This window comes from Mustela putorius, unplaced genomic scaffold (assembly GCF_011764305.1).
Source record: "Mustela putorius furo isolate JIRA1106 unplaced genomic scaffold, ASM1176430v1.1 tig00003896_pilon_pilon_pilon, whole genome shotgun sequence".
Classification (NCBI taxonomy): Eukaryota; Metazoa; Chordata; class Mammalia; order Carnivora; family Mustelidae; genus Mustela; species Mustela putorius.
Window position 1 is genome coordinate 7,571,163 of NW_025422045.1, and position 22,099 is coordinate 7,593,261.

General features: G+C 40.7%; 1 protein-coding gene across 9 annotated transcripts in view; it reads right to left on the reverse strand.

Annotated features, from left to right (window-relative positions):
• HERC1 (HECT and RLD domain containing E3 ubiquitin protein ligase family member 1) overlaps nucleotides 1-10,207 on the reverse strand; it is a 186,960-nt gene extending 176,753 nt beyond the window's left edge. For 8 of the 9 annotated variants that reach the window (XM_013059547.2, XM_013059545.2, XM_045067489.1 and 5 more), the window contains exon 1: nucleotides 10,082-10,207. The gene's annotated coding sequence lies outside the window, so the exon portion shown is untranslated. The remainder of the gene's footprint in view (nucleotides 1-10,081) is intronic. The other variant, XM_013059541.2, reaches the window with a different exon arrangement.
• Nucleotides 10,208-22,099: the final 11,892 nt, after the last annotated feature.

Sequence of the window (22,099 nt, forward strand, 5' to 3'; positions counted from 1 at the left end):
CATATAGGTTCAAGCTCTCGTGGAGTTTACATTCTAGTAAGGAAGACAAATAATACAAAAGTAGACAAGTCATTAAGTTTTAGGAAGCACAAATGCAAAAAAAAAATAAAGCAAATGAGACAAGGAGGGTGGAGGGAAGATGATCACTTATTTTTATAGTGTGATGACTGACGATTTCTCTGAAGAGGTAAACTCTGAGAACTCTTCTTTAAGCAAACACTTGAATGATGTGAGGGAGGAAACAGTGCAAAGACCTGAAGGAAGAGCACTCTAAGCCGAGCAAGAATACCAAGCCCTGGAAATGTTCTGTTGTGAACAAAGAATCATAAGGAGTTCAGTGTAGCAGGAAAGGAATGAACAGAGAGATAGGCAGGGATTAAATACAACATGTAGTACCTTGTTAGCCAACACCAGGAATTTGGTTGTTACTTTAACTGCAGAAGGAAATCATTGTAAAGTACTAAACAGAGGAGTGGTCTATCTGATTGACAGTTAAAAAGATCATTCCAGCTACCAGTGGAGAATAGACTGTCAGAGACCAAATAAGAAAGGAGAAAAATCAGTGAAAGACACCATTGGAGGGGCGCCTGGGTGGCTCAGCGGGTTAAAGCCTCTGCCTTCGGCTCAGGTCATGGTCCCAGGGTTCTGGGATCAAGCCCCACATCAGGCTCTCTGCTCGGCGGAGAGCCTGCTTCCTCCTCTCTCTCTGCCTGCTTCTCTGCCTACTTGTGATCTCTGTCTGTCAAATAAATAAATAAAATCTTTAAAAAAATAAAAATAAATAAAATTTTTAAAAAGACACCATTGGAATTACCTAAGTAGGAGATAATGGTGGTTTAGACCAAAGTTATAAGGTAAAGACAACCACAATATATGATCAGATTAGAAAGATAGTCAAAAGATAAAGTCAAGAGGTTTTGCTGATGGGCTTGTTATAGGGTATAAAGAAATGAGAAAAATCACAACTGACACCTAGGCTTTTGACCTGAGTGACTACTGGAATGGTCCAGCCATTACTAACAGCTGACTCAGGGAAATAAAGAGGACAGAAATCACACCTTCTTTATTGTACAAATTTAGTTTGAGATGCCTATTAGTCAATGAAATATGAAATAAGCAGATGAACTATAACACTGGACCTCAGGGAAGGGGTCTGGGCTAAAGACATATATGTGGAAGTCAACCAGCAAAGAGGGTTTTTAAAGCCAAAGAAAAGGATAAAGGTAGATTGGAAAGATTTGTTTAATTCTCACATCAGGCCTATGATGTAGCAACTATTATTATTCTCATTTTTACAGGTCAAGAAGCTAAGAGACTAAGACTTGTCCAATATCCCTCTGCTAGCAAGTGGGAGAGTTAGGAAAAAAAACAAATGGATCTGACTACAATGACTTTCTCCACTGAAGTTCATCATCTAGACCAGAGAACTTGAATACTGGAGTATCTTCTCAATTTTCCTAAGGATGGTACATACCTAGTGCCATTCTAGGTGCACTGGAGAGAACTTAATTCTTTACATACAGTGATTGTCCAAATGTCCTAAGGGTATTTAGTTCTTTCATGGAACCCCAGCTGAGAAAAAAGACTTTACTATTACTCTATTCTTCTACTACTACTACTACTACTACTACTACTACTACTACTACTACTAGGAATCCTTTAAAATGAGAGAGATTAGTGAACAATGTAAATTACCACCCTCTGACTTTTCATGGCCTTCTCTTTTGTAACCAGTAAAATCTAGTGTCATTTGGGGTTTGAATAGCAACAAAAGCAATTTTATTTTAAAACTACATGACCTCAAATGAAACAAGATGGGATTGGGAGGGACACAAACCATAAGTGACTCTTTTTTTTTTTTTTTTTTTTTTTAAAAACAAATTTATTTGGGAATAACGGAGAATTGCAATTTCGTACAAACAAGCCACGGGAAACAATCATAGGTTACTCCAACAGAGAGAGAGAGGGAATTTTGTGGAGAAGTTGGGAGGGGTTGTTTTTTTTTGTTTTTTTTTTTTAAAGATTTTTTATTTTATTTATTTGTCATAGAGAGAGAAGCGAGAGCAAGCACAGGCAGACAGAGTGGCAGGCAGAGGCAGAGGGAGAAGCAGGCTCCCTGCCAAGCAAGGAGCCCGATGTGGGACTCGATCCCAGGACGCTGGGATCATGACCTGAGCCGAAGGCAGCTGCTTAACCAACTGAGCCACCCAGGCGTCCCCCATAAGTGACTCTTAATCTCACAAAACAAACTGACGGTAGCTGGAGGGAGGGGGGTTGGGAGAAGGAGGGTGGGGTTATGGACATTGGGGAGGGTATGTGCTTTGGTGAGTGCTGTGAAGTGTGTAAACCTGGCGATTCACAGACCTGTACCCCTGGGGATAAAAATATATGTTTATAAAAAATTAAAAATTAAAAAAAAAAAACAAAACTCTACATGACCTCTGTTGGTTCGATTCACAATCAGTACTGAGCATCTTTTCTTAAAAACAGCAGTTCATCAGAAAACTACGAGAATGTAAGCTCCTCTGGTGCAAGATTTTTTTGTTTTCATATAGACCTACCAAATCACTACATTTTACACCTGAAACTAATATAATATCGTGTACCAACTATACTTAATGAAATTCTTTAAGAAATCTTTGTTTTTTTCATTAATATGTCCCCAGACTTGGAAGAGTATTCTTTCTGGGAAAGAACCTAAATTTCCAGCTGGGCAGAACTTGCTACCTTTTAAGATGGGGATGTTTTTCATGTTGCCTTAGTATCTTGGTCCCACTAAAATCTGGTAAGATTATCCCCAGTCCAGAACTGTAAACTTTCATTTCATCCTTAAGATTAACCTTCTTTCTTATGGAAATATAAAAGGTTCCAGACATAGCCATTACTGGTTAAATAACTACTATACCACGATTTTAATATGTACTATTGTGTACTATTGAAAGTAACTAGCATATAATATGAACCAAAACTATTGTATCACACATACTCTGGAGAAAAGAATATTCTCCTTATAATTTCAGTTGTCCTTTGTTAAACTCCGGAAGTATTTCAGTGCATGGGTATTATGTATCAATGTAGCAACTCCTATTGAATGCAAAAAGTTTCAATGGGCAATCCTGGCTAGATCAGAAATGCATTCCATTGATTTCACCTGCACATAACAACCTACAACTATCAGTGTAATATTAATGGACAATTTATTTAATTTCCAAGCTATAAGAACCTACCAACCACAGGCATTAAGAGCCCCTACACAATAGGTTCAGATCACTGAAATGACTACAGAGCATTTTTTAAAAATCAGTCACCTCCCACAAATAAATAAATAAATATAAATAACACAACACATTTTCTGTTGGTGAGGTTATGGGGAAAACAGATATTCTCATACATTACCAGTGGGAATGCAAATGAGTACACTTCTGTAACATCTAACCCAACTATATACAGTAGTTCCCCCTTATCCAAAGGGGATATGTTCCAAGATCCCCAGTGGATGCCTGGTAATACCAAACCCTATTTATAGTATGTTTTTTCCTACAGATACCCACTCATTATAAGGTTTAATTTATAAATTAAGCAGAATAAGAGATTAACAACAAAAATAATAAAATTGGACAATTATAACAATATAACTGACCCTTGAACAATGCAGGGGGTGGGGGCACCAATATCCCATGCAGTTGAAAATTTGCATGTAACTTTTAACTATCCAAAAACTTAACTACTAAAAGCCTACTGTTAACCAGAAGCCTTACTGATAACATAAACAGTCAATTAACACATATTTTGGACATGGTATGTATTATACATTGTATTCTTATGATAAAGTAAGCAGGAGAAAAGAAAATGTTACTAGAAAATCATAAGGAAGAGAAAATACATTTACAGTATTGTGTGGACCTAGGCAGTTCAAACTCATGTTGTTCAAAGGTCAACTATATACTGTAATAAAAGTTACCCACGCCTGGCTGGCTCAGGCATGAAACTCTTCATCTCAAGGTCGTGAGTTCAAGCCCCACTTTGGATGTGGAGCCTACTAAAAAAAAAAAAAAAAAAAAGGTTATGTGAATGTGGTCTCTCAAAATATTTTATTATACTCAATCTTATGATGATGTGAGAGGATAAAATGCCTACATAATGAGATCAATGAGATGAATGACTTAGGCACTGAGATGTAGCATTAGGCTACCAGTGACCTTCTTTCTGACTATACCTTAGGAGGAGGATCATCTGCTCTGACCACTGTTGACCACCAGTAAGTGAAACTATAGAAAGAGAAACTATAGACATAGAGGGACTCCTGCATGCTCAACTTTTGACCCAGCAATCCCACTTAGAGAAATCTACCTTGGAGATACACCTCTAACAATACATATGGACAGGCCAGTTACTGCAATACTGTTTATAACTGCAAAATACAGGAAATTACCTAAATGTACATACATAGAAGAATGGTTGAATAAATTAGGATAGATCCACAGAGTGGAGTGCTGTACAGCTGTAAAAAAGAAGTTAGACTATCTATCTAACAAGAAGAATAAACTAATTTGGAGTGATTTCCAGGACATCCAGTGATTTCCAATAAGTAAAAAAATTAAAGTGCAAAAGAGTATCTATAAGATGCTACTTCTCACATAAGAAATAAAGGAAAAAGCAAACAGTTGTGCAGTTCCTCAGAAAGTTAAACAGAGAGTTACCATACAACCCAGCAATTCTATGCCTAGGTATATACCCAAGGAACTGAAAATATACATCCACACAAAAACTTGTACATGAATGTTCATAGCAATATTATTCACTGTAGCCAAAAAATGGAAAACCAAATGTCCATCAAATGAGAATAAAATGTGATATATGCATATACTGGAGTATCACTCAGCCAAAAAAAGAAATGGGTTACAGATATATGCTCCATGGATGAACACTGAAAAATTATGCTAAGTGAAAGAAGTCAGGCATAAAAGTCAACATATTATATGATTCCATTCACATGAAATGTTCAGAATAGACAAATTCATACAAACATAAAGCAGATTAGTGGTTAACCTGGGCTAAGGAAGGTGGAAGGGGAAATGACTGCTAATGCATACAGGGTTTCTTTCTGGAGTGGTAAAAATAATTCTTGAATTAGTGGTAATGGCTGCACAATCATGTGAATACACAAAAAAAATCAACGAACTGGTACACTTTAGAAGGGAAAGTTTTGTGGTATGTGAACTGTATCTCAATTAAAATTGTATGAGAGGGGCGCCTTGGTGGCTCAGTGAGTTGAAGCCTCTGCCTTCGACTCAGGTCATGATCCGGGGATCCTGGGATAGAGCCCCGAATCAGGCTCTCTGCTCATCAGGGAGCCTGCTTCCTCCTCTCTCTCCACCTGCCTCTCTGCCTACTTGTGATCTCTGTCTGTCAAATAAATCAAATAAATAAATAAATAAATGATAAAAAAAAAAAAAGAAGGAATATAACAAAACACACACAATCTGTTCATTTGTGCAAAAGAAATAATAGAAGGATTAACCAAAAAACCAAAGACGCGGGGCACCTGGGTGGCTCAGTGGGTTGGAGCCTCTGCCTTCGGCTCAGGTCATGATCCCAGGGTCCTGGGATGGAGGCCTGCATCAGGCTCTCTGCTCAGCGGGGGCCTGCTTCCTCCTCTCTCTCTCTGCTTGCCTCTCTGCCTACCTGTGATCTCTGGCAAATAAATAGATAAAAGCTTTAAAATGAAAAAAAAAAAAAAAAAAAAAAAAAAAAAAAACCGAAGAGACTAGTTACCTAAAGGGTAAGAAAAACAGATGAGGAAAAGGGGATGAAGGTGGGAATCAAGTAGTAGTAATAAGGAGTGACATTTCTCTAACTATATCATTTTACGTAGTAGTATTTAGTCATGGTAATGTTTCATATACCTAAATAAATAAATAATCAAATCAACCAGGATTGGAATGGAATGGAATACAAAGAGTAAGAAAAGAACCAAACTGGGGAAAAAAAAAAAAAAAAGAAAGAAAGAAAGGAAAAGAACCAAACTGCATTACAGATGAATAACATAACTCTAAAGGGAAAGTTTTGGAAAAATGAACTAACCTAATATCTTAGGAAAATAATATTTTGACTAGATACCATGAGGTTAAAGAAAAAAAAAAAAAAAAAAAAAAAAAAAAAAAAAAAACCTATACTCTAATTAGAAAAATATGTTTCTCATAAGGGTAATGGGTTAGCAATCAGTACCTACTTGATGTGCACTATAAAAGTAAGCAAATGGGATATAATCTATTATCTATATGATCTAGTGTCTACAGACAACGAGATCCAGGTTTTCACTATTAGAAAAAGTGATACAAATAAGAAGTCAGTAAAGGTTAGAATGAACCTTATGGTGTCATATTAGACTAGAATCTATCAATATGAACTCTATATATTTAATATATATAGAAAGATAAATATATAAATAAACGTGTGTGTGCGCACTTGTATGTATGGGAGGGTTGGTATTATACCTATATTTCCTAGCACTATCCTCTGAGGGCCTACGTGCAATGACACCCCCAGTGAGTACACCTAGCAGCCAGATCTTGATTTAAATTCTATTTTCCAATAGAGTTCCTTAGACAAGCTGTTGATTCTAGGACTGGTACAAGGAAAGATACAAGATGAGCAAGAAATAGCCTATGATACCAGAATATAAGGAAGTGTCCAAAAGAGAGTGAAGGCCAACTTGAAAAGGCTCTTAATGGCCAAAGCTGGAATAAGTTGAGAATAAAAAAGTACTATTGGGTTACAACATGTAGAATAAAACAAATACCCATGAGATTATAATTACATAAATAAGTAACTGAATAAACAAATGAGGAAGAGGTATCTCTTCCTAACAGAAAAATTCCAATAATGTGTTTTTAAAAATAGAGGAAAATATAAATCACCATTAGGTAAACACCACAATAACTGCTCCAGACAAGATCAAGGCATGCTAAAATCAGCAGGAGAAAGTTTGAGGAGAAACAGTATATCTGCATAGTCTCAAAGTATCTTCCCTATAATATGTATCAAAAGGAAGAACAGTAACTTTACAGTGGAAAACAAGGTAAAGGTCACCTTAACAAAGTAATCAAGTTAAAACATCACTAGCAGTAAGACATACCAACACCACGTACCCTCTAAAATGATGCACTGAGGACACATCATGTGTGGTTTTCTTGCAAACATATATAACTTCAACCAAGTCATGGGGAAAACATCAGACAAACCCAAAATGAGAAAAATTCTACAAATTAATTGACAGTACTCATCAAAAATGTGAAGATCATGAAAGCAAGGACAAACTGAGGGATATCACAGATTGGAGGAAATGAGAATACCACACTAAATGCACTGAAGTAGGTTGTGGAACAGAAAAAAGACATAAGGGGTAAAACTTGTGAAACTGCAATGAAGTCTGTAGTCTAGTTAACATCCTGGTTTTGATCATTGTACTATGTTATGGTATCAACATCAGGAGATGATGTAGAAGAATATTATGTAGGAAATTTCTGCACTATCTTTGCAACAGTTCTGTAAGTCTAACATTATTTCAAAATAAACAGTTGAAAATAAATAATAAAATCCATCACTTGATCATCTTACCCAACTGTCATATTTCCTTCCTCAGGGATCTCATCTGTAATTTAATATTCTATTAATTTAGAGGGCCCAGTAACAGCAGAAAAAACTAAAATCATAAAAATCGTATCTGACATCTAAAAAGTAAATTAGCTACTTTACGTTCCCTTACAGTTTCTTTTGGTCAAAAAAAATTTGCTAGCTACTGTTGACTTTACTTTGCAAACTTCTTTTTAAGTGATGTGACCAATTTAATTTTTTTCAACATCATGATAATCTGCAGTATGTGCCTATAACACATTTCATTTGTCTGTTAAGCCAAAGTCTTATTTACAATTTAAAAAATTCTCTTTAACAGGTTATAGTAAGTTTTTCAGTTATTATTACATAGTTGTTCAACTATGAAATTCAAAATTTGTTTCACAAGTCAATTTGCTTTTATCCTAACACAAACTTCTTGCCGCACACCAAACCACAAAGTCTTCATTATCGTTATTTTACTAAAAATCTGAATTTTAAAAGATCAACTGTTTAATATATTGAGTCTCTCCTTTTTCTTTTTTAATACCAGAAGGGAGTAATTTTGTCTCTTTTGGGAAAAAATGCTTGAGACATTAGAATTTGCTATTTATTATTTATCTCCTCTACTAACCAATCCAGCCCAATCAAGAACATAGTCTCTGAAATTCCTTTCATCAAATAAGATTTGCAGAAAATGTTTATATTACTAAACAAAATGACCCATTTACATTTGCTTTCTCCTCATGCACCACCAGGATGTCTGCATTGGGAGTGGAATACATGACCAGCAAATGAATGGGAAAGTGTCACGTATAAACAGCATGACTAGAAATTTAAGAAGCAAAGTGATAAGAGAAACTTAGGAAAGGCAAAATTCATAAAAGTTTAGAATTACAAAAGGCCTTAATAGGCCATCTAATCCATTACAATGACAACCCAAGAAAAATGATACTATCCTATTTTTTAAAAGCTGCCAGATTTCTAACCTCTCTAGATGTTTCATTCTGCAATATAATCCCGTCATATAATTTGGGAGAAATATTACAAAACTATTCTTTGCCCTACCTAATGCTTTCTTTTCTAAAATAATACATTTTAACTCACTTGTAAGATAAACCCATGTATAGGTGCATATGTTTGCATACATAGAAACAGACACCTAGGACACCCAATTTTGCTTGTAAAAACTCACACCACAGAAACCTACATAATCAAAGGCAGGTATCCATCCCATCCCAATCACAAAGGCACTATAACAAAGTGTCAGATAACCACGCTGATCTAAAAATAACCAATGGAAATCAATGTTATAAAACCTAAAGGTAAACAGGTTTCTTCTTCCCACTGTGAATAATCATAGTTTGCCTTCAACAAACACTTCTCCCTTTCAGCGCCCACCACAGGAAAAACTAAAAAACACTTATGTACTACATACAAGCAGACAGGGCCAAAGTAACTCAAATAAAACAAATCATTTTGAAACATACATAGAACGGGGGAAGTCCCAATCAACAATGAGCCAAGGACTATCTGAAAAAATGAAGTGTCTGTTAGGAAACACACCAAAATGGTAACCATGAAATGCTATCTCTGGGAATGTAATTACAAGAATGAGTTCAGATTTGGTATTTCTTTAATTCTGATTATCCATATTTTCTACTAACTACAGACATTATTTTAAAAGTAAGGCAAATCTGTCCCTGCTCACAGCTCGCTGGGCTGGACAGCGTTTCTTTTACATAACCTCCTGGGAAAGGTGGTACCAGCTCCGGTCCTCCGTGTCTCCCAAGAATCTACCACTCATCACAGAAAAGGTTTCACCATGTTGCCTGGGACAGCTCTTGTCATCATCATCCTCATCTTACCCAGAGACTAAACAATGCATCTCGTCTCCCCTTCCTGGTAGCACAGGTTTTATAAATGGTTATTTTACCGAGGCAGGTAAGGTAATTTGGAGAAAGGTTTACCTGATGATGAGTTGCCCCCACCCAAAAGCAGAGGAAAGGATAAAGACACGTCGTCCCAATCTCCACCCCTCAAAAGGTGGTGGGCGACGGGAGGGCACGGGGGTCGCGGCTCTCCCGCAAGAGTCGGGCCGCTGCTCCCCGACCCTAGCCCCGGCCAGGGAGGGACCCTCGTTACCGGATAAAGGGATGGGGGAGAAGGTCAGAGACCCGACCCCCGAGGGGGAAGTACAGCAAGCCGGCGGAGGGGCGGGTCCCTCTACCCCTCCAGGCGAGCGGCTCGGCTTCTAAGGCGGCTCTGTAGGCGCTCAGGCTGCCGGAGGCCTTTGAGGCCCGAGGCCCCGCACCGCGCCGGGAGGGTTCTCTCAGGCCTCTGCCTGCCGCCCACCAAGGACCCCGGCGGCCCCCTGCTCGGCCGCGGCCCGGGAACAGCCCTGGCCGGCCTTGCCTGGCCCGTGGGTCGCACGCACAGGCGACCAGGAGGGCAGAAGAGGCGTTACCATTCGCGACTCCGGAGCTGGCGGGGGTGGGGCGCGGCTCCGGCGACCCGAGCCCGGCTCGGCAGCGGCTGCGGCGGCCGCGTCCTTTATTTTTGCTGCAGCAGCGGCGACTTGTCAAAGGGAAAGACGTAAGAGGCGGCGGCAGCGGCAGCAGGCAAGTCTCGCGGGATTTGGGCGAAACTCTCGCGCAGTCTTGATCGCTCGCCCCGCCCCCCCCAGGCCCCGCGCGGGAGGCTAGAAGGGCTGGGGGAGGAGCGCCAGAGCTGGGTTGCGGGAGGAGGAGAAAAGGAAAGGAGAATTAATGGCGGGGGTTGGGAGGGGGGTGTTGTTGACTTAGAATCTAGGGACGCGCGGTCCTCACCTTTCAGCCCTTGCGGCGTCCAGACAGACCCGTCCGTCCGCGGGGGCCGGACTCCGCTTATGAGGCACAATTGGAGACGTTTCACAAAGGCCGGTGAGGAGTTAGGGGCCATCCAGGGCTCCCGGTTTTCCCCATAGTGGGCGAAGAAGACCCCCGCCTCCCGCAGTCCTGATGCTGCGAAACGAAGCGACGCGTGGAAAAGCTGGCAGCAGAGGCGGGGCGGCCACACCCCTTTATCTCGGACGCACGCCGGGTGCTGTGCGCCTGTTTATCTCCCTTCACACCCGGCCCTAGACTTCTGGTCTGTCAAGTACAATCATACACTTGACACACTTCTATCTTACTCGTGTCTTTGCTCTGCAGGACTGCTAGAACCCTGCAGACGCTGGGGCCTGCCACCCCTCTGAGGAACACCAAGGTAAATTGCCGTTTAGGTGACCTAATCCATGATCATGACCTGGACCTTCCCAAAGACGTCCTGTGAAGGGTGGGAACGCTAACTGGCTTGGTCATCGCTGTACGCGCAGCTCCTAACACTGGTCTAGGTGCTCGTTAAATGATTGAAAGAATATTCCTGTCTTCTCCCTTCTGTATCTTTTCTTAGTTCTGGACTCCCACATTTCTAGCCATCTTCCTGATGTCCATCGTTAAATATATTGTACTGAGTTACTGTGTAACTGAGTGAGGATCTAGAGCCGGTCTCTGCCCTCCACAAGCTCACAATCTAATTGGGGGCATAGGAGGAGTCCATGTAAAAATTATGATACAGGCAGAAGAGGGAGTGCTTGCCAGTGGTTAAATTGGACATAGATGATGCAGTTTAGCCCAAGCCCAGTATCAGACAGAGGTGAGAATTCTGGAGTTCCACTTAAGTGGTACATGACCTTGGGCACGTTGCTTGATCTCCCTAAACCTCTGTCCTTATCTGTTAACTTATAATGTTAGTTCTTATTATCACAGGGTTCCTGTAAAATATATATAAAGTTCCTGGCACATACTAATTACTCATTAAGTGGTAGGCCTCATTATATGTCTTTTAAGTTTCTGCATATGAAATATGTTATCTATTTCTGGTAACTAGATGTGAGGGAGTGGGTATATGTGGAGTTATGTCATTGATGCTAGTGCTTTATGATTTGGGTATTGCATGTGAAGCTAAGACAAGGCCAATAAGTTCCCTTGTTATTCTCATTTTAACTTGCTGATGAGATAGGCATCTGTGCCACTCGCATCCCATGACATTCCACATATCTTGGATTTACAAAACTACTGTTTTTGCCCATTCTTTTTCAAGAAAAAGACTCTGTGGGGCGCCTGGGTGGCTCAGAGGGTTAAAGCCTCTGTCTTCGGCTCAGGTCATTTTCTCAGGGTCCTGGAATTGCGCCCCACATCAGGCTCTCTGCTCCTCTCTCCTCTCTCTCTCTCTGCCTGCCTCTCTGCCTACTTGTGATCTCTGTCAAACAAATAAATAAAATCTTTTAAAAAGAAGAAGAAGAAAGAAAAAGACTGCTTATTTTAAAAGCCATCAGAGAGAGTTCCTCCTTTCTTTAGCTTCCACCCTCAGAGCCGTGTGCAAAGGAGAACTGAACAATTGGATGATTGAGTTCAACTGCACACAATTATCAAATGCAGTTAATGTCAGCAAATAAGAATTGACTTTTCACCCTCACCTTGACCATTCCACCCGTTTTCTAACACACTCTTTAATATATTTTTAAGATTTTATTTATTTACTTATTTGAGAGAGAGGGAGAAAGAGCACATGTGTATGAGCCCAGGGAGAGACCCACAGAGGGACAGAGAGAGAGGTAGGGAATGTCAGCCAGACTCCATGCTGAGTGTGGAGCTGGACAAGGAGTTCAATCTCAAAGCCCTGAGATTATGACTAGAGATCAAGACCTGAGCCAAAACCTAGAGGGAGAGGCTTAATGAACTGAGACACCCATGCGCCCCAACACTCTTTAATATTTAAATCAACATCTGTTGGAGTCTTACTGTATCATTCTCCCCCACTCTACCAGTTCATTTTATCCAGATTTTCCCTAGAGAAAAATGTTGGAGTTGGGAGGGGGTGATAGAGGGAACCCAGGGCTCAGCATTGCTGGCACTTGTCCTGAAAGTCCTCTGAGCAGCACACTGTGGCCATGCCAATCAGCTACATCTTTTCCCACACATACACATCATCCCCATCTCTTGCCACATATGCTACAATCCCACATCTCAGCCAGGAGGTCCCTGGCAGAGGGGCACTGGAGAATCAACAGAAGAGTATATATTTTTCATCTTTCAACTGCATATAAGAAATATGTGGCTCCTAAATTAAAAGTAGTGATGGCCCAAGGACCCACAGGACATCCCACAGGACTAGCTAAGAGAATCCCTGCCTGTGTGCAAGATAGAAGTCAAATGTGAATCAGCAGAAGGTTAAAGTAAAGTTTATTGAAGGTATAGAGGGAAGGTACAGAAAGAGTATCTGAGAGACTCAGAGAGGAAAGGAAAGTCTCTCCAGACATCTGTTCAGGATCCGCGGTTTTTATAAAGGATGGTAGTCTCCTGTACATGCCATCTCAGGCATTCAAGAACCCATTAGAACAAAGGCAAGGGCCCAGGTGTTATTCCTTGGAGCCAGGGGGTCTTGGAGTTGAGATGTCTAAGCACCAGTGGTCTGGAATAAGCAGGTGATAGCTTCCTGTGGTCATTCTCACCTGGCCCTTCCTTAGATGTAATCTATTCTAAAGAAATCATTAACCCCTTGTCCCTTACAAGGAAGACATAGACTATTTGCGTTATGAGATGTTTGTAAAGTGGTGGTGCAGGTCCTAGCAAGAATAGAAGCAGGAGGGGCACCCAGCTGGCTCAGTCAGTGGAGAAAGTGACTCTTGATCTTGAGAATGTGAGTTCAAGCACCAGGTCAGTCAGGTGTGGAGCCAACTTAAAAATGAAAAAAATTTTTAAATTATATAGACACATTCATGTAGTCATATATATATATATATATATATATATACATACACACACATATACATATTTACACCATATACCATATATATATACACATACACCATGTACTATATATATATATATATACACACACATATATCTATGTATACACATACATACATATGAGTAGAAGCAGGAAAAGGAGCAAAAAGATTTTTATTATGGTGTCTTTCAGTTTCAGTATCTCAGTAGGGCTAAGTCGGAAGTGAAAAGACCCCAGAGAGAAGTAAAGTGTGGAGGCAGAAAGTGAAAAGAATCCAAGGAATAAGTTTGTTTTGCCTTTGCCACATAGTTCAGAAAACAAACAGCTTCAATGTTAAAAAAAAAAAAAAAGGACTCTATGGGGCGCCTGGGTGGCTCAGTGGGTTAAGCCGCTGCCTTCGGCTCAGGTCATGATCTCAGGGTCCTGGGATTGAGTCCCACATCGGGCTCTCTGCTCAGCGGGAAGCCTGCTTCCCCCCCCCCCTCTCTCTGCCTGCCTCTCCATCTACTTGTGATTTCTCTCTGTCAAATAAATAAATAAAATCTTAAAAAAAAAAAAAAACGACTCTAGAGCAGGAATCCATAGTGATGAGTCCTGTGTCTCCTGAAATTACAGTATATTTGCCCTTAGGTCACACAGCCTTTCTGAACCTCTTCTCAGATCTGTAAATAGGGATGATAATAGGTTTCCTGCCTACCTCAGACTGTCATGGAAGTCGAGTAACATAGGAAAGTGCTTTATAAGTCTAAAGTGCCATATAAATGTGAGGCATTGTTATCATTCATTCTTCTAACAGATCAGGCCCTTTTGCAAGGCTCCAAATATACGCAGTTGAAGGAGCTTTAATAACCTGCCCTCAAGGAGCTTCTGGTCTAACAGGAGGTGAAAGGGAGAAAATAGATCATTAGAATACCATGTGAGGAGAATGTAAGTGACAAGAGCATGGGGGAAAGGATTGAGCAAGAGGAAGGAGAAAGAGCTGAAACATTCTTGGGGAAGGAGTTTTGGAAAGACAGCGCATACAATGAGGAACCAGCCCAGTTCATGAAGAATGATGTGTAAATCAAGTATAAAATAACTTTGACAAGTTGCTCTGTTGTGGCTTGTGAATTCTGCTTTGTTCCAATAAAACTCACATCTCTTTAACCATTAGAAAAGACTCTTTGATGTGGAGTCATTATATACACCCATTTGCTTGGAAGAAAAATGGAATTAATGGAAGGAAAAAATCAGTGGTATCTTAATTGGAAACATTTTGTTCTTACAGATTGTGTTTAAATACCAGAGAAAAGAGAATGCATTCTATCTCACATAGTTGGTCCCCAGTTGTCCCTTTCAGCCAGTCTTTCTGATCTGGGTAATACTGCAGATCAGAGGCCAAGAGACTTTTCCAAACTGTGGTAATATCTTTATTATTATCCATTTCTTTACAAAAAGACTGAGATGACTATTAGTACTTTATTCTCAATCATGTTACCCTGCAAAGAAACTCTAAAAGAATGTACACATCATTCAATCATTTCTCAGAGCCTACTGTGTATAAGACACCATGCCAGAACAATAGGCTGTACAAAGTAGGTCCATGCACTCTAGGGTTCTAAAAATGAAAGACCAACAATGTGGATTCTATTCCTGTATATTTTTCATTCATTTTTCAAAGACCAACAATGTGGATTCTATTCCTGTATATTTTTCATCGGTTGAATGAGCAAAATTGTAAAGTTGGGTGCCCAGCTTCTGAAACTTGTTTACCCTATTGTTCCCCCAAAGCAGCAGGATATAAAGGAAGGGCAAGATGTTTATTGTAACTGGATATTTATAGATGCATGATAGGTATTTTAATAGGTCCTCTGGAATACCTCATCCTTTAAACAAAGTGTAACCATTGTAATTTTCTCTGGGTACAGCTAAGATTTAAAATTGGCCAAACCCAAAACCAATTAAATTTATTCTGGAAGACAAAGACCTGCAAAAAAAAAAACCACAAACACACACACACACACAAAACAGCAGTCAGTAAAAAGCATATGACGCAACCTAAAAGAAAGTGCAAAAAGATATCCTCAGAACTCAGAAAAGGGAATGTAGATTTCGGGTCAGAGAGAACTTCATCCAGGTGGTAGAATTTGAGAGGGAAGCTGACAGCTAATATAAAAATTTACATATTCTGCTAATAATGTATTCTCAAAACACCAGCCTCCAAGCCACAAACGTTGCTTAGAATTTTTTAAATATATCTACATATGAGAACACACTCATTACCTCTTTTCTCCCTAATGTTAACAAATAATGGATCTGCCAAAGAGGTTAGAAAGGAAGCTGGGAAACTAGAACCACAAGATTGGCAGGTGGTTCTTTTGGAAATGGAGTCCCTTCTTGCTGAAAGCAAGCCTTCCAGGGTTCCCAGGGCTCCCACTTGAAGTCCACATTCTAAATGAAATATCACATATACCAGGACAAAGCCCATCTAAGTGGCACTAACAACTTCCCTCCCTGGTTCCTTAGGCTTACAATGCAATATCCATTTTTAGGTAAATTAAACTCTTCTTACAACAGTTTGTTGGTGTTCTTTCATCAAAACACAATTGCCTGGGGCAGATACAGATGAACATTTTCTCACTCAGCAGCAGGAAATAGAATGTTGGTACTGGGGAAAGCAAATGAAGCTACGGGAAGAAAGTGTGCCTACAATGAGAAGGAGAAAGAGAAGGGAACTAACATCTACCCATGCCAGACATTGTGGTAGCACAGTGGGAACAAGATGAACAAGACACCTCTTTGTTCTGGAAAGAAAATAGTAGATAGGGTGTATATTTAAATTATAACAGAAGTTAGAAAGTTCTGAGCACGGTAAGGTAACCTCTCCTTTAAAGGATCCGGTAGCTTAGAGAAGGGATAGGTTAGTTCCTGCAGGTTGGATCAGAGAGAGTGCATGAGAAATGAGGCCTTGAAGTGGTTGGGTTTTGGACATGTGGGAACAAGGAACATTCTAGGCACAAAGAACAGCACAAGCAGAAATGTGATCAGGATTAGCAGGGAGTCCAGTCTCATTGTGGCTATGTGATACATAGGTTATCCAGATTTGTTGGTTGCAAGGGTCAGAAACCCAACCTGAACTTGCTTGGGCGAAAGGGCAGGAGAAGAATTAGCTGTAGGAATCTAAGAAAGGGTTGAAGAGTGAAACTAAAAGGTAGGAGGTGGGGAGACAGATGAAATGTGGCTTCAGGAATTTTGGAACAAGGAACTTCATTCAGCCTCACTAGAATCCCCTTGCTCTTTCCTTGCTTCCCTTACTGTACTGGCTTCAGTTTCTAACAAGACTAGGGTTTTCTGGGGTTTTTTTAGTTTATTTACTTATTTTAATAACCTCTACACCCAGTGTAGGACTCGATCTCACAACCCTGAGGTCAAGAGTTGCATGCTCTTCCAACTAAGCCAGTCATGTGCCCCAAGACTGGCTTTCTTCATATATCTGGAAATACGGCACTCCCAAGTTTTGCATCTGACTATTTCTACCACTAGAAAGGTACTAACACTCCTAATGCAAGCCCTCCAGGGTTCCCAGGGCTTCCACTTGAAGTCCACATTCTAAATATCACATATACCAGGACAAAGCCCATCTAAGCGGCACTAACAAATTCCCTCCCTTAGGCTTACAATGCAATAACCATTTTTAGGTAAATTAAGAGAAATCCTGGGCGGGGAGAAAGTACTGATTGGCCAGGCTTAGATCAATACTCATCCCTACAACAATCCAAGGGGCCAAGAGAAAGGGCCGGCACGTGGTAGATGTACACCATAGAACTCACTCACATCTGAGAAAAAGTGGGGGATGGATCTGGGAAGCCAGAATTGTAAGACCGTGCTCTGGGAGATGGTAAGAAGCGAATTTAGCATCTGTAAAAGGGACTTTTTAATGGGGGGGCTCTGGGGCAGTGGTGGGGATGTGTTGGCTCAAAATTAGGATGAACGTTCACTGGACTATGAGGTTAAAATGGGGTTGAAAATTTTGTTGTTGTTCAAATTGATTAATGTTTTGTCATTTCAGTCAAGATGTTGTGAATCATGATGGCTCTCTCACATCCACTCTAATGACAGTGAGACATGGGATCCTTCTTTGGCCTTGTAGCTGGTTGACTTTAGGTGGGTATCTTAACTAGTGGGAGCCTCAGTTTCCTCACTGAAAAGTAACAGTAATCGTGACAGCTAACCTCTGTTGAATCTAGATGTTATAAGCACTTTTCAAACATTATTTCATTTAAACTTCAGAACAACCCTATAGGGCCCTATAGATCTGAGATAATAATCACCACTCACCTGGTGGTTGTAAACATTAAAGAAGCATTAAAGAAACCATGTAAGATGCAGAGCTCATTTGCCTGGTGCATAGCCAGGACTCAATATATCATTATTTTTAATTATTTGTTGTCCAGAAAAGGAAATTCCTCTTATTTCCTGATTGTCTTAGGTACCCAAAGCTGTTACTTTGAAAAAAATAGATAATGGAAGGGAAGAATTCTATGACCCCTTGTCTCTGATATAGAGAGGGTTAGTTGGGGTCTGACTTAGGGGCTAAAATAGGCCAGGAAGAGAAATACTACAAAATAAATAGAAAGTAGGATATTAACAAATGTGATTGTGAAAATGTCAACTGAAGGAGATTGGGCTAGGTCAGTCTTTCTTTCTCTCTTTCTCCCCACCTCTCCAAAAAGTCATCTATAAAGCTAATGTAAAGAATCATTTGAAATTTCTTGTCTTTTTGATCTAAACGCTGTCAAATGACTGGGATTTTTCAACCAAGTACAGGAACTAACATTCACTGATAAAAACCAATGTGCTTGGGCTCTGGGCTGAGCTCTTTATATACATAAGTATCTTTTACTCCCCACCCTCCCCCACCCCCCAGCCACCATCTGTGAATAGTGTCTTATACAGATACGGAAACTGAGGCTGAGTTTAGAAGTAATTTGGTACTTTCTAGTAAGTAGCAAGGCTGGGGTCAAACACAGATACATCTGCCTTCAAAGACTAGAATACAAAATAAGTCCCACTTTCTTACCAGGGAAAGATATTCAAGGCATGGGTACCACCAGAACCTGAGAAAACTGGTGAAATAGTAGGAATTTCTCAACTCCTCTTTAACCTACCTTTTCTCCCACTGTCATCTCCTTCCCTTACCTTAGATAATACTTCCTGGCTGGCCAGGGCTGCAGATTCTTTCCAAAGACTGTCTTCTTATCAAAATCCCTCTGTCCTGGGGTTCCTGGCTGGCTCAGGCCATAGAACATCTGACTCTTGTCTTAGGATGGTGAGTTCAAGCCACACGCTGGGTATAGAGCTTATTTCAAAAAAAAAAAAAATCCTCTCCTACTCTTCACCATAGTGATAGTGTGTCCTAAAGTCCCTCTAGTTAACTAATTTTATTATTGTTTTTAAAGATGTTATTTATTTATTTGACAGAGAGAGAATACAGGAGCGGGGCATAGGGGAGGGCAGATAGGAGGATAGAGGAAGACCCAGGCTCCTCACTGAGCAGGACCCGGGGATCATGACCAAAGGCAGACACTTAACCAACTTAACTACCCAGGCGCCCCTAGTTAACACATTTTAAATACATTTTTCATTCTAAATGGGACCTCCTGGGAGTATTGCAATAATATTAAGGATAACTCATATGGGGGCACCTGGGTGGCTCAGTGGGTTAAAGCTTCTGCCTTCAGCTTAGGTCATGATCCCAGGGTCCTGGGATCGAGTCCCGCATCGGGCTCTCTGCTCACCAGGGAGCCTGCTTCCCTCCTCTCTCTCTCTGCCTGCCTCTCTGCCTACTTGTGATCTCTGTCTGTCAAATAAATAAATAAAAATCTTAAAAAAAAAAAAAAAGAATAACTCATATGATGGAAATTTCAGAAGCTAGAATGGGGAATGAATCAAACCAAAGACAAATAAGCCGGGACGCCTGGGTGGCTCAGTTGGTTGGGCGGCTGCCTTCGGCTCAGGTCATGATCCCAGCGTCCTGGGATCGAGTGCCGCATCGGGCTCCTTGCTCGGCAGGGAGCCTGCTTCTCCCTCTGCCTGCCATTCTGTCTGTGTGTGCTCGCTCTCTCCCCCCCTCTCTCTCTGATAAATAAATAAAAAATATTAAAAAAAAAAAAAAGACAAATAAGCCCCCAGGAGCTCTTCAGATTGTACCACTTAGCTCTTCATCCCACCCCACCAACCCCAGCTATGAGTTTCCTGAGCTCAGGGACTGGGGCTATCACGTTCAGTGCCTGAAAATCAATAAATATAGGGTGAATGGGTGAAAGAATGATCTTCGAAACACAGGAATGTCCACTACTTCTTTTAGTCTTGATTTACCCCAACAAATGCACTAACTATTCCCAGTGGTGGGGTTTTTATTCCCTTTTGATTGAACATTCCTTCCCATCCCCTCCTTCAGTAAGCTCTGCCAATTTTCAAACAAGGTCAGAATGAACCATACCTTAGTGAATGATAATGGACTCCACCATTATGAAATATGGAATAAAGCTTTCAAGACCATCTGGAGAATGAAGAACAGGTTTGCCTGTGGCAATGAATGCGAGTTACCACAGATAGTTGAAGCAATCACCAAAATTCCAATAAAACCAGCAATATCTTGAGAAATATATACCAGCTTTTCAAAGATCTACAGATACAGGGATGAACTCTTGGTTACAAACCAAAGCAGTGTAAATAAAAAGGGATTTCTTGGTTCATACAAATGAACATTCCATGGCTGTATCAAGCTTCAGAAATGCCTGGATGCTGGTAATCAAACAAGGTTATCATGGTCTTTGTTTAAAAAGTCCTAAGTGGAGTCATTTGCCCCCACCATGACAGCAAACCAAGATTTAATTACAATCCTTAGGAATGTGACCTTTTAAAGGTCAGTCTGAAATTTCCGGATCAGCACTGGTAAGGTGACCTGCATGATAAAAACAAAACAAAACAAAAGCAAAAAAAACCCTGCTGGAGCGCCTGGGTGGCTCAGTTGGTTAAGCATCTGCCTTCCGCTGGGGTCCTGGGACTGACACTCACTTCAGGGACTCCCTGCTTAGTGGGGAGCCTGCTTTTCTCTCTCCCTCTGCCTGCCACTCTACCTACTTGTGATCTTTCTGTCAAATAAATCAATAAAATCTTGAAAAAAAATGCAACACTGTCCAGACCTTGATTTTTATAATACTCACCCAATAATACATACATCCCCAAACTGGAGTTTAGTGCTGCCCACTCTTCTCCAAAACAATACAACCCTAAATCTCTTTCAACTTGAATCTCCTCCTTCTATCCTGTCACTTTACCCAATCTGTTGAAGAATCTTTTTGACTCATACAGCTTCCCACAGTCCAGATTTTGCTGATTTTCAACATGTTTCTCTGTGCCCTATATTTCCTGCAAATATGTAGCTGCTTCCATAGACTGAATTAGACTCAGGTTGGGTCTTTTGACAAGACTATAAGGAGTCTTTAGCAAGACCATAGGAGGCACACAGTGCCTGGTTGTCTTACTTTTTATGATGTTAAAATACACTGAATGGAGCACCTGGGTGGCTTAGTGGGTTAGGCTTCTGCCTTCAGCTTGGGTGATGATCTCAGTATCATGGGATGGAGCCCCAGGGTCCCTGCTTCTCCCTCTCTCTCTGATCCTCCTCCCCACTTGTTCTCTCTCTCTCTTAAAAAAAAAAATTTTTTTTTTTAAAATCCAGTGATGTGTAAGACCCACATCTATTAATGCACTGAGGGCTGGTAAGTGAAGATATTTTGATTTAAGAGTTAGCAAACCCTTGTTATGTGGGCTGAATCTGTACAGACTTCTCCTGTTTTTATAAATAAAGTTTTATGGTCAGGAAATGACATAAAGGCACAGAAAACCAGGATTCAAACTTTCTGGATGCACGGGGCTTCTGGTCCCCTCTGGAGCTCTGGAATCTTCTTGAGATAAGCCAAGTTAGGTTATAAGTTCTCAAAGGTCACAGAACCTACAGACTTGTATCCCTCTCCTATCTCAAGGACTCTCTCTACACTGTCTCAGCTTCTACCCACCCTTCCTAGAACCTCTCTCCCTTCCTCCTGAATAATCGTCCCAGGGAACTCAAACTTTTGGAAATCGAACCTAGGGCAGCAGACTACCTTAAGTAACTTCTCACACCCCTGTAGCTCAAAGTTCCTCTGAGGCAGGAAACCCCGAAGCCTGTCTATCTTTTCAGAAGAGAGAGGGAAAATCCCAAGAATAAATAAACAAATGGCTGTTATTCTAATTCTTACACAACTGCAAAAGCAAAATACATCATCTCAGTAAATTTTCCCGCCACACCTTATTGGCTAGCCTCTGCCAAAGAAAGGGTTATTCTGGAAGGCTCTATCTTTATAAAGTCCCCCCTTTTTGCAAATGACAGAAAAATTGTTCAAATTAGCTGAAGGAAAATGGGGACTCTATTAAAAGGACCCAAGCACAGGAGCAGTGTTGTTGGAGGCAGGCCCCTGGCCAGGGTGGCCTCCGCCATTAAAAGATGGCGCCTGGCTAGTTGCCAGGTTAGGATTGCCTCGTGAGACTAAGTGGAACGCCCAAAGAGGAAGTAAACAGCATTGGTTGCTAGCGAAGTTGTTCGTTTAGGTGCACAGCCTGATTCGCTCCCTCCTGTACCCTGCTCGCT